Here is a 13,605-nt window from a genome sequence, read left to right as displayed (position 1 = left end):
CCCAGTTTATATACTAGACATGACGTCACACGGTATGGAATACCCCTTTGGCCAGTTTGGGTCAGCTGTCCTGGCTGTGCCCCCTCCCAACTTCTTGTGCCCCTCCAGCCTTCTTGCTGGCTGGGCACCAGAAGCTGAAAAATCCTTGGCTTGGTCTAAACACTACTTAGCAACAACTGAAAACATCAGCGTGTTATCAACATTCTTCTCATACTGAATCCAAAACATAACACTATACCAGCTACTAGAAAGAAAATCAACTCTATCCCAGCTGAAACCAGGACAAACTTGAAATAACATTTAAGTAAAAACAGTGTTGACAGTTCATATTTACTTGCCCAATAGTACATTTGTTCCATCTTCAGCTCAGTTTTTTCTGCAGAGACTTTGTAGGAGATGTCAGGCTTAACCCAGAGAGCCTTTATTTTTTATGCTGTGGTTTTCTTTCCAGTCTCCATGAGCCAGCACTTTTTAATATAGAATAGGCTTCTAAACCACCATATGAATTAATGCTCTAATAGTATCTTAATACAACTAATTTTTTCAGCTGTTTGGTTACCTGCTATGGTAAAAATATAAAATCAGATTCTCTCAGGAAGTTAGAGAAGAACTATTTCTAAGATTTTTTTTTTTTTTTTCCCCAAAATAAAGTGTCATGGTTTAACCCCAGTTGGCAACTAAGCACCACACAGTCGCTTGCTCACTCCCCCCAAGTGGGGAAGGGAAGAGAATTGGAAGGGTAAAAGTGAGAAAACTCATGGGCTGAGATAAAGACAGTTTTATAGGTAAAGCAAAAGCCATGCACTCAAGCGAAGCATAACAAGGAATTCATTCACCACTTCCCATTGGCAGGCAGGTGTTCAGCCATCTCCAGGAAAGCAGGGCTCCAGCACGCATAACAGTGACTTGGGAAGACAAACGCCATCACTCCGAATGTCCCCCTCTTCCTCTTTCTTCCCCCAGCTTTCTATGCTGAGCATGACGTCCTATGGTATGGGATATCCCTTGGGTCAGTCGGGGTCAGCTGTCCCAGCTGTGTCCCCTCCCGACTCCTTGTGCCCCCCCAGCCTGCTCGCTGGTGGGGTGGGGTGAGAAGCAGAAAAGCCATTGGCTCTGTGTAAGCCCTGCTCAGCAATAGTGAAAATATCCTTGTATTAATTATCATCAACACTGTTTTCAGCACAAATCCAAAACATAGACCCATACTAGCCACTATGAAGAAAATTAACTCTACCCCAGCACAAACCCAAAATGTTAGTAAAGTTGAAGATCAGAATGGTTTGTAAAAAACAGTGTTGGAATTTGTACTGCAAAAGTCACCAGGAAATAGAGTGATTCTATAGTATCAGAAACCAGGGGTAAAGAGAAAATAGCTATAGATGAACTTAACAAAATAGTGGGAGAATATACATATATGAAAGAAATACATATTTATATATGATTGAAAATTTAATAACAAAAATTAAGAATAAAACAATTCTATGTTTTTGTAACATTTGTGTAATACATATATATGTATGTAAAGGAATTATAAATGCACACACGCACACAGAATGTTATTGGTAGTAGAAATATTTGTAGCAATATGAAGAGTCATAGTGGATTCCAACTCTGTTCTAGGAAAAATACTCTAACCCTGGATTTAAGAAACTAATGTAAGAAATTGGATAAGGCACTTCTTTGACCTGTCCTCCTCCATAGTCAGTGGAAAGAGAGAACAATGCCAGAAGACATGCCAGAAGCTTCCCTAAAAATGGACTCACTTTACAGTGGTGACTCTATTTTCAGTAGGAGGAGTTCAGCATGATTAGAAACCTATGAAAATCCTCCACTCAGGCTACTAAAATTGAATTTTATGTACTCCCTACCACTTGATCTATATTACTATTATTATTACATAAAAACCTGGTCATTCATGAATAGTATTAGCCGCTGTCTCGCAACGCTTACTATCTCTACCCACATGGTAGATAAGATGGGAAGGACACTAAATAACTAGCTTTATACCAAAGCAGCATCTGAAAAAGAGTTTGTGTATTGGATAATGCACAAATTTTGCAGCTTATGAAAAGACTGAAATTATTTGCTATTGTCATTAGCTCTAACACAACATCCTTTTAAAACAAAGACTATGTCTCCACAGTTTCGCCATTTGCCATTCAGCACATTGTGTTACTTACCAATATCATAGGTGGAAGATAATTCCAGCTTCTGGAAATAAATATGATGAAATATTAATGTATTTTCAATGGTACATGCAGCTGTTAATGAACAAAGCAAAGCTATATACAATTTGCAAATCAGAGAAAATTCCAATTCTGTTTATTTTTGTTTTACCAGATCCATAGCTTTTAATTTGCAGAACTTGGAACAAAGCGGATCCACACTAATACTTTGTAGCATGTGCAAGTATCACTGTTTAGAAGGTGTAAAAAATAGTCTACTGTTTTCAGATTCCTTGAAAGTATGAAAAGAGATAAATACTTAATTAAAAAAATGATACTTGATTTGTTCCACTCTTTATAGTAATTTCTGTTGGTTTGGGGCAAGTTGTAGGGTGAGCGTCAGAAGTTTTCCAGCAAGTTGTGAGCTTCTGAAATATGTCTTTATTCTGGACTGCAAAACAAAACCATTGAAACTTTTGCAAAATAGAATTGTACTGAAATAATTTATTCTAAATTGAAATGGGCAGGTTACAGATTCTTCCATATTTCTACTTTGTTTTATAATTCACTGATCAGAAAGTCCATACTGAATCTCAGAAAACTTTATACTGAAAATAACTGCAAAATCAGCATGTGTATGCTTGTTCCAGCTTTGCCAGAACAGAAAAGTTTCAGTAGGAAAAAGCTTAGCAGAAAAGGCTTTGAACCACTTCGGTTTCTCCATATCACAGTAATTATCCTCAAATTATATAGCTATCAAAGATTTATAGGCTTTAAACCTGTGCCTATTGGCCCATCATGAAAAACTAATTGATATCATAAGCCACAAAGCTGACTAATAGCAGTAATGACCTGCCATAGAGTTGCCTTTTTTGTGCTCGGTCAGCGGACATCTGAGATACATGAAACACAAAACCAGAATGACAGCCTGAGAATGCTTGGTTTGTTCCCAGAGAATTCCCGAGCAATATTCCTGTTTTTCTAAGGACAAATTACAGATATAGTGGTTGAAAATGCCTCAAGACAGTGTAACCACTAGGAGACACAAATACAACATTGATTGAAGTACTGCTTTTGCTCAGAGCTGTAGAATTTTGTGTCTTAACCAGAAAAAAAAAAGTGCCAGTGATATTGCCATAATTGAATAAATATTAATAAAAAGTTGTTGAAAAAACTTGAAAGTATACACAAGCATGTATGTAACAGACCATTATTCTTTGAGTGAACTATTCGCAGACCTTAGGACAATAATGTATTTGTGACTATTCACTCTAAATCAGCTAGATGGATGACTGTTGTGCTAACAAAACATTAAGCTATGCTGTGAAGAGGCCATATCTCAAAGGCTACTGAAAAAAACCCAAAACCCAACCCTAAAAAAAACTCAAAAAACCAAACCCACTCCTAACCTGAATAAACTGGAACCTCCTCTTAGAAAACCTTGCTATCCTAATAAGCAAGGACCACATCCTTCTTACACCTTGGCTCCTGGCAAAATAGAGGCTGGCTGATAGGTATATACTATTGATACGGAAAAAAAGATAGTCAATGCTTCTGACAATTGCTTTTAAGTTTGTTTGTTCTTTGGGTTATTTGTGAAACTTTTATCCAAGCCAGATCAAAATGAAGTTGTTTATGTGTGTCAATTCAAAAGTCTTTCTTGTGGGTCAAAGTCAAGTATCTTGAATTGAGAAACACAGCACACAGTAACATGTGAGCAGATAAGAATTTAGTGCTGAAGTAAACTTCTACTTCCTGAAGTCAAATGAGACTGAGTCAGAAATAGAGTTGTAGAGAGCTGAGCTGACTGGAGAGAGAAAATTTCCAGAGACAGAGGAAGAACCTGGGGTTTTTTGGCTGCCAGTGATGTTCACCCATTTTTTTTTTCATATTACAGCTTAAATACAGCTCCACACTGAGGCAGGTTTGCTGGCAGGACTTGTGACCCCAGGGGGGACGCGCACTGGAGCAGTCTGTGCCTGAAGGACTGCAGCCTGTGGGAAGGACCCACGCTGGAGAAGTTCATGGAGGACTGTCTCCCGTGGGAGGGACCCCACGGTGGAGCAGGGGAAGAGTGAGGAGCCCTCCCCCTCAGGAGGAAGGAGCAGCAGAGACAACGTGTGAGGAACTGACCCCAACCCCCATTCCCCAGGGCTGCTGGCGGGGAGGAAGTAGAGAACCCAGGAGTGAAGTTGAGCCCAGGAAGAAGGGAGGGGTGGGGAAAGGTGTTTTAAGATTTAGTTTTTATTTCTCATTATCCTACCTTGACTTTGATTGGTAATAAAATTAAACTAATTTCCCCAAGTCAAGCCTGTTTTGCCCATGACAGTAATTGCTGACTGATCTCCCTGTCCTTACCTTGACGCACAAGGCCTTCATTATATTTTCTCTCCCCTGTCCAGCTTTGGAGTAGGAATGATAGAGTGGCTTTGGTTGACAGCTGGCATCCAGCCAGGGTCAACCCACCACACTTCTCCACAAGGCTCCTTGTGAAGAGAGAGCCTCTGTCCAATTTGTAGCTGCCCTTTAATTACTATGATTCAGCTTTATTAAGAAAGTAAAATACTTCAACTTCAAAACTGCCTAGAGATTGTAATTGCTTAAAAATGGATAAACAAATATTTAAAACCCTAAGAAAGACCAGGACATATAATCCAGGCTCCCCATTCTCAGTCTAAATGTTCCATAGGCAATTACAAACGAGATGGGCCTATTAACTGACTTCAGAAAAATTGCCCATGGTCTTTTAGTGCCTCTTGTCATGAAAGTATTCAGTGCTTTGAATGTTATTGGGGTGGGGTCCTGATTCAGAGGGCCAACATTATTAAGAGACAGAAGTTTGAAACATTTCTACCTTGAATTTCTGTTGCCTGGCTGTAACCAGCTGCTTTCTCAAAAAGCTATACTGACATTCACATTCCTCACAGAGACGTATGGACTTTTTAAGCAGCCATTCTCCTAAAACAAAAAACCAAAACCTGGATATGCCAATATGAGGGGGGAAGCTCTATGCATAACTCCGAGACATCTGCCCCATTCCAATAACTATAAAAGTAGCCCATGAAGCTGTTCTGACCATATTAAAACAATTTTCTGGGGCTAGGTGCTTAATAGCTAAGCTAAGCTGCTTGGGAGAAATTAATTTTACCTCATTTTAGACTAATTCAACGTAGCATAATTCATCTGAGCAAATGTAAATTTTAGACTAAGTTATGTTGCATTGATAATATGAATAGATACCTAGACAGCTTGAAGAACTTGGTCTTGAACCTCTTCTATAGCTGTTTTCTTGTTCTCCCCTATTAAAGTTTTGAGTCACAGTTTATCTGCACTCTTATCACTAGGTTTCATTGCATACATTTCCTTGCTCTCTAATTATTTTCACAAACACTCCCTCCTTAAAATATCTTTATAGCTAATGTAAAATTGAGGGAGATTAAATTAAATTTTAGAGATCTGAGGGGTGTGTGCAGTTTTTCATAATTTAGACCTCTGTTTCTTTAATTCTTCATCTCCCAGTTTTCAGAGGTTTAAGCATAATTGGACATTCATTTCATGAAGAACCAAAAGCATGACCGAGCAAACTAAGATCAGCTAATACCAGACCTATAAAGATATAAATTTTTTAAGAACTGTTTCGATTAAGTAGTTCTACACTGAAAAAACCACACCCCCAAGCACCCTGAAAACACAACTACACATCAATCAATTATTTGCTCTTTGAACTGAAAATGTATACATTTCATGATACCAATGCACAAAACTAGCAAACAAATGTATCCAATAGCCATTGGCCATACATTTTGTCTGCTTTTGTCACCATAATGTAATAAAGCATTCTCTAATCTGTATAATACTTCTGTGCAATATATAAATTGTCTTGTTTGTTTGCACAAACTAAAAAAACTGAATATATAGCATGATGGCAGTGTATCTGATTGTGTAATTATTCATACAGCATCACATGCATTTTATGTACTTCAATAGCCATATGCTTGAACTGACTCGCAGACATGCAAGAGGAATCATATTTGAACCACACGGAAAATTTTTGGTCTTAGAAATCATTACTCAATTAACACATGAATTTGTCTCTGGGAGGCATTTCAAGTCTTATGCAGATACTTTGAATACATTGTGGGTTGCTGAGTTCCAAAATGTCTGCAAAATAGACTATAAGGCTAACTGTAAGGCATATTGGAAATAGTCCCGGATACAAGGAAGTCTACTGAATATTCGAGAAACAAGGTGTTGGGCTTATCACTAGCAGATTTCTTTGACAGTAATTCAAGAAACTTGGAAAAGTTAGTAAGAATAACTTAACTGTCAGACATCTAGCAATTTATATCCAGTGACGTAGTTTCAATCATTCATCACATTGCTACAATTCTAATTTGTGCATACACACAGAGATATCTATTTGTGCTCTTCGTGTATTAATATGCTGTACTTAGCAATAACACAAACACTGCAGTATGTTCTAAAAGAAGAGGACAGGTCAAAAGTTATGTTTGGAAATAACCAGCTGAATGGAAAAGAAAGAAAATTTATTGTATTACATAAGTGTTCCTTTGCTTTTCTCTTTCTGGTTTAATAAATTGCAAGCTGTTTCAGCAGTGCAAACTGCTGGCAAGTTGTTCGTCATATTACCTAGCCTAGAAATTAAAGTACTTTTTAATACCAGAAAACCCCCAACAGGAGCCACCTTATAAATATTTTGTAAAGCCTGAGCAATTTTTATTACCGTAAGTGCCACAGTGGAGTCACTAAGAAAGCCTGGTGATGAACACAGGATAAAAAGAAAACTGTTTTTACAGCTTGTTTGTAGGAAATGGAAAACAACTGTATTGTAAGTTCCCTTAGGTTAAGAAAAAAAAACTCTACGGCAATTTTGGTGAAGATCATTGGTATTTTCTTGTAACATGTTTTTTAATGAAAAAGAAAGCTTCGGCAAAAATAATAATAAAAAATAATAATTCTGATCATCATTAAAAAATCATTTTGTGTACAAATGAAAGCGCAGAAGAGATACTCAGTTGTTAACTTCATGAAGAAATATAAAAACTAAGTTCAGAATAGACTGAATTGCTTGAAATTGTCTAAAAGTAATATTTAACTATTTAAGTATTTCTAAACAGTTACATATTGGAGTTTCACATACCACTGAAAACTTCAGCATTTGAAAATAGTACTTCAATCTTAAAAATGTTAAAATGTTAAAATGTCAGAAATGTAAAAATATCAGAATTTTTCCAACTTGAAGAAGGGAATTCAGTTTTTAATGGACTCTGATGGCACAATATGGAATTGTCTAATAATGTATGTACTAACTTCAGAAATACTCAGTAGGATCTGATTTACTGAAGCTTCTGCCTATCATGAAGGTAGTGGAGTCGTATCACTGTATTTGTCAGTCCCTGACAATGCTTTAATTCATTTAAAGTTAAATGCTTCTACTGTGTGCATTTGTCAAGAAATTCCTCAATCCACAAAAAGCACTTGCTTTAACATTACCAATAGTTTACAAATTTCTGTTAAATTCAACATATGTAAAATTAGGATTATGCTTTGTCATTAAAAATGATCACTTTAAACTTTCACTGTTTATGATAATCTTTTGGGCTTCATACAAAATAAGCATTGTTGATATTGCTTTATTGACTATTTAGAGTACAGTGAAGTTCTACTTGTTCTTGAGCAGAAAGCCACACTTTGAATAAAACCAGTGACTATCCAGGGATCTGAAGCTCCTTTCCATTCTGCTCCATGGGTTAGACAGGTGTCCTTTTTTTGACTCATCACCATTGCATACCTGGATGCACAGGGAGACAAGATTTATCTGGAGGGCTGGGATTTATCTCTTTAGTCTGGTGACTAGAACAGCAAATGAAAACTGTGGTTTATACCCTTTCACAGGAAAGGATAAAAACCTTTGGCTTTTGTGAAGGTGCTGTAATAAGTAAGACACCATTTATACTGTGCAAAATCTATGTCATCTTTGGATGACACTGGAGATCTCAGTTGTTTCCCCACATGGCGACTGTATAATTTTCAGGAGAAACAGATGAGTATCCTCCCCCAGAAGAGTGCCTTAGGGCTCTGGTGGCCACACAGGGAACCTCATGGTCAATGAGGGAGGGTTGAGGTGCTCTGGTGGGAGGAGCTGAGTGGAGCAGGTAATCTCCATTGCCATATGGGACACATTGGTGTCTAGGAGGACTGCCTACCCATGGAAACTGTGAAGGCATAGACACCTCATGCATTATTCATCAATCTTTCTTTCTTTTTTTTTTTTTTTTTTTTTTTTTTTTTTTAACAGCAGCACTCATGTCCACCTTTCACATCTCTGCACGCAAATTACATTCTAAGCTAATGTAAATCATGACAATTCTCCAGACATGGGTGGAACTATGTTGATTAAGCCTGGAGTTTTGGGCCATGAAATAACAACTATGTTAACAAAGCCTGTCCAGGATGCAGTAAATTAATAAAAAGAACAGAGATATATTTGGGGATTTAACACTGTAAAGCCCAAATGAAGGACTACTCTCAGCTTGGGTTCTCACTTTGGTTTAAGCCTGTCCTGGAACCTTGCCTGCACTGTCAAGGTTACCAACAAAATCATAATGAGCAATAGCAACTAAAGGAAATCCATCTCTGGAATTTATTATTTTTCCAGTTATATAATCTACATTATGAAGCCAGAAACTTGTCTGTTTCCATCAAATAACTCTGTGAGGAGTATATGCCCACTGAATTTGTTTGTTCAACTTCATTTTTTCCTTTACACACACTGGTATCTTACTGTTACAACATCTTAGTAATTCAAGAATTGTGAGATTACTGGCAAGAAACACACTTTGTGGGAGGAGGACATACAGGCCCTTCTTCAAAAGCTGCAAACATCTAGTTAAGTATACAATTTATTGGCATTTAACTTAATTATGTTAGTCAGTTAAATAATTTGGCAAAAGGATTGTTGGCAAATGGGGAGCAGAAAGGCATGTCAGCAACAGGAAACATAATGAATCCATTAGCCTTCCTAGACAGAGGGAAAGGCAGATGAGTATCACCTGTGGCAAACTCAGTAGCTCCCTGGGGCAAGATACAGAGAAAATTGTCTGTAATAAAATCAGTACCTCTGCTGAGTCTATAAATGTTAGTATATTCTTTATATTGTAGGACTTTATTTTAAATTTGTAGGCACTGGTAAAAAGAAAGAAAGAAAGCTTTTCTAGCTCCCACATTAAACAAAGTGGTGTTGATACTGATTTTTAAAGTATATTAAAATAAAGTGACATATGATACTGGATATGATATGTTTTTTTAAACAATTAATGTTTTTACTTTTTTTCCCTCAAATCCTCTTTGCTCTAATCTCTAATCATCCAAATTTCATTGCTCCATTCTTTCAAGACACTTTAATATAAGAAGCAGACTCGTCAGGAGTTAATGCAGTTTCTACGTATGACAACTGAAAGTCTGTGTAGCGAGCTATAACATACAATAGTGTACAAAAATCAATAAACTAAATATGTAGTGCTCCAAGGTTTCTGTCTGGCTATTAATTAATTGCCAGCAGAGTGACAAGATTGATGCTCACTAAAATATATTCAATTCTTGCTTTAAGATCTCAAAAGAGTGCTGAGTAGGAAAAATACAAAGTAGAAATACCCAAGTCAGCATAAAAGCTTAAGAAAATTTTTAAAAAAATAGAAATACTAGTCAGCAGAATAAAAACTACATTTCTATGTGATTTTGATCTTTTAAAACTAAGCTTATTCCAATGCAATTTGATAGGACACTACATAAAATACCATCTCACAGTTAACATGTCTACCAAGTGTATGTCTTAAACACTACAGAACTTAAACTAACTGGTAAAGGCAGGGACCAACCATCCAGTGACAGGTCTCACGAGAGGGGCAGGCAAGAGTGGGGCAGTGCTTGTGGTCCCTGTGGCCAGTTCAAACTGTGAGTGACCACATATAACTGGTCCCTAGGAAGAGCCAGTGACCAGAGTGTGCACTGGCAGTTTGCATGTGCAGAGTAGTACACTTCACCCATTGTCAGGCTGCTGCCTGCTCTGCTCACCCGCAGACTTAGTCCGCAATCCCGACAATCACCCCAGCTAGCTGGTGGATGCGCAAGCCTACCTGGAAGCTTGAGGTCTCCAGGGAATTAGAAGGATTGCATCTTTCAAAAGAATTACCATTTTATAAAACTACAAGGTGACTGCGACCTGCTAAAAGAAAACGGTGTTCACCTGCTGCAACTGCAAAGCTGAGGATGAAACCCAAACAGAAGCACTACAGCCTACCTATGCTGACATCTCCACACAAGCAGACCTCCCAAGGACTGAAATAGCTGTCCAAACCTCAGGTTGCATGAAGCTCCAGCACCTGGAAGTCCCTTTAGCACCTGAAGGCAGTGGTGGATGTCATAGCTGTAAGCGTGCCCAGCTAGAACTCTTCAAACAAGTAGCTATGTTACAGGAGGAACTCAACAGGCAGTGCAGTATCTGGGAACGTGAGCAGGAGATCAAGACATTGTACTGCACGCTGTCCCAGGCTGAGCGACAGCCTGGCCTTCAGGCTGTGCAAGGGGAAGGTAAGCCTGAATTCAACCTTGAGCCGGCTAACTCAAGTAACTCACAAGATGAGCTACTGCTTAGGGAAGAAAGAACAACCTTCCCTCTTCCCCAAATTGTCCCTACATGACAGATATGATGCTCTGGGGGTGAAGAATGAAGAGCACATGAGTAATGGAGGGGGATCCAGGGGAGGCTGACCATGCAAAGTTGATATAACTGCCCACCCACATTAGAACCAGTGCCACCAGAAAAGTATGTAATCAGAGATTCTTTACTGAGAGGCACCAAAGAACCCATTGCCTTCCCGACAATTTCTCTAGTGAATTTTGCTGCCTACCAGGAGCTTGCATTCACACATCACTGAGAAGCTGCTGAACATGGTGAACCCTACAGATTATCATCCACTCCTACTATTCCACATAGGGTCCAATGATACTGCAGTGGAGCAACTTAGTGTCAGAAGTATTGATTAATATTTTCATTTTGCGCTTATAAAGTCAAATTCAGGCATACTTCAGATTATTTACCCTTTCAAAACCACTCGTGCTGGTAATAATATATATCACTGAAATAGTAGAGGCTTTCCAGATACATATGAAGATACATTCTTTACCTAGGAGGCCTTCTCTATTTTAATACATTGACAATTATATGTGCTTTAGATCATTGTGGGTTTTAATGTATATTAATACATGTAGAAAAAAGTTATTACAAGCGTGAGTCTGGATATCAAATAGCTACTTATGGGGGAACACTTGAAAACACTTGAATAAATTAGTGATCGTTTTACATTAGTTTTCAAGAAATGTGGTAGCATATGCTATTTCAAAGTTTTGTAGTCAATGGTTGAGCTCCCACTTCCTCATTTATTGTATATGCCCAAGTATTCCTTCCTTTATTTAACATTTTTTTATTGGTTTTAACTTAATGTAATTTAAAAAGCATTCTACTTTTGATATTGTCTTCTATGAAAGTGAACGAATAAATAAGCAATGGCAACAAAAATTTAGTGATAGCTATACTACATTTCTTTGAAATACATGTTTCTTTCATGATGGACCAGACTAATGTATCACCAGAGTGACAGCTCTTATCACAGTTATTCTGATGATGCATTAGTGTAGTATATCATCACAGTGCTGTCACTGTGATGATGTATTAGTGTGCTACATCATCAGATTGATGGTGAAAACAAACTGTGCCCAAGACAGAAATCATTAAGAAGTTTTGTTGTAGAATTCTCCCAGGCTCTGTCCGTAAATACATTTGTATATGTCTCCAGAGAGAAAGCTGATATAATACTTGAATGCTCCCACACCCTACCTGCTTTCTATTTCTACTGTTCTTTTTATTCTCTTTTCTTTCCACTCAATTTATCCTTCAGGTTACCTTTCCTTTCTCACCTCTCAGATCCTATTGCTTCCACCTACTACCCTTCTCCTCTTTATCCTGATATCTGGCAACTGTCACAACCCGGGCTGGACAGACCAGGGAGTCGTGGTCAGTTCGGAATTCCCCCGGGCCGAATTAAGGTGAAGCGACACCAACGATCAGCTGGCGGTTTTATTCACGGCAGAGGCAGCCTGAGCGCGGGAGGTGTAACAGCAGGTGGCGGGGTTCCTCACAGCGGGAACCGGCGCGAAACCCCCGCGGCAGCCCGGGTGACCCGCGGTCACCACGTACGGATCAGCTCCGGGAGGGGAATGAGGCGAGCCCTCCCGGCGACCCCCTGGCTTTCCAGGCTCCCTCTCGGAGAGGAGCCCGGCGGCGGCGGGATCCGCTCCGAGTCCCAGACCTGGTCAGCGGTTGGTGTCCAGAGGGATGAGGTGGGGGGTTATGGGGAAAGCAACGAGAAAGCTCTCACCGGCCCTGGCTCCAGCGCCGCTCCCCTCAGCCCAGGGGTCCCGTCCCCAAGGGCGCGCGCACGCGGGGCTCCAGTTCGCGCCCTTTTATCCTCTCCCGGCCCCTCCTTCGGGCGGGCACTCGAGCTCATTAGGAGTCACGGGCTTTCAGAACCTTCGGGAAATGGGTCGGCGGGCTTGGGGAGTAGCTTTTCTCTCCCTGCAGACGTGGCCGTTGTTTGATCTTTGCCCGTGCGGGGCGAGCTGCCCCGCTCAGCACCTCAGAACTGGGAACTGCGCACCCTCCGGCAGGGGGTGGCCTCGCGCCTGACCGGCGTTTCTTCACCTGCGGTTCATCCTTGCTATGCAGGTGCGTTGTTATGCAGAACTCCCCCCGCCATGTTGGAGACATTAACTTTTTCAGTCTCTCACAATAACAGAGATCTAGGCTATAGTCTTCCTTGCTATTTACCTTCCACATGTCCTCTCCTGTTCTGCTTTTCCACCATTACTTACACTATTTCTATATTTGTTACTCTGACTCTTATCCTTCTGCCATTCCAGGTATTCACTGCAGCACGTATTTTATCTTTATGAAAATGGTGATCTCTGGTTTCTAAATTTGTATTTCATTTGGATTCTGTAACTTTTGTAACATCTGGATTTTAGTGCCCTTTCCTGCATTCTCTCTTATGTATTTTCAAACCAGCTGAGGTGAGGCAGAGTGGGAAGGGAAGGAAAGGCAAGGCAAAGCACCTAGAGGTGCTTTCAGCTGCTTGCTGTCTGAGATAGGATAAGAGCTCAGCAGACTTCAGTCTACAGAAGGACAGTTTGTCCCCCTGTACTTTTCCTCTAATTTATCTTGTTAATGAACACCAATTTAACTGTCGTTCCTATTAAGGACTTACAGTTCTTTCTTTGAACAGAAAGCTACAGGTCCGGAATACAAACTGAAATATTGGCCCATGTCTTGGACACCTTGTAATGTTCACAGATCAGGAAGAAG

The 13,605-nt window shown here is 39.6% G+C and overlaps 1 long non-coding RNA gene across 1 annotated transcript in view; it reads right to left on the bottom strand.

The window, feature by feature from the left end:
* LOC115350652 overlaps nucleotides 1–12,665 on the bottom strand; it is a 36,643-nt gene extending 23,978 nt beyond the window's left edge. The window contains exons 1-2 of the long non-coding RNA XR_003926543.1: nucleotides 12,623–12,665; nucleotides 2,181–2,211 (exon numbers count right to left, since the gene is read on the bottom strand). This is a non-coding gene — a long non-coding RNA (uncharacterized LOC115350652). The remainder of the gene's footprint in view (nucleotides 1–2,180; nucleotides 2,212–12,622) is intronic.
* Between the last annotated feature and the right edge of the window lie 940 nt (nucleotides 12,666–13,605).

The sequence above is a fragment of the Aquila chrysaetos genome, chromosome 14 (assembly GCF_900496995.4).
Source record: "Aquila chrysaetos chrysaetos chromosome 14, bAquChr1.4, whole genome shotgun sequence".
Taxonomy (NCBI): Eukaryota; Metazoa; Chordata; class Aves; order Accipitriformes; family Accipitridae; genus Aquila; species Aquila chrysaetos.
Note: the sequence above shows the minus strand (reverse complement) of the source record. Positions and strands in the feature narration are given on the sequence as shown.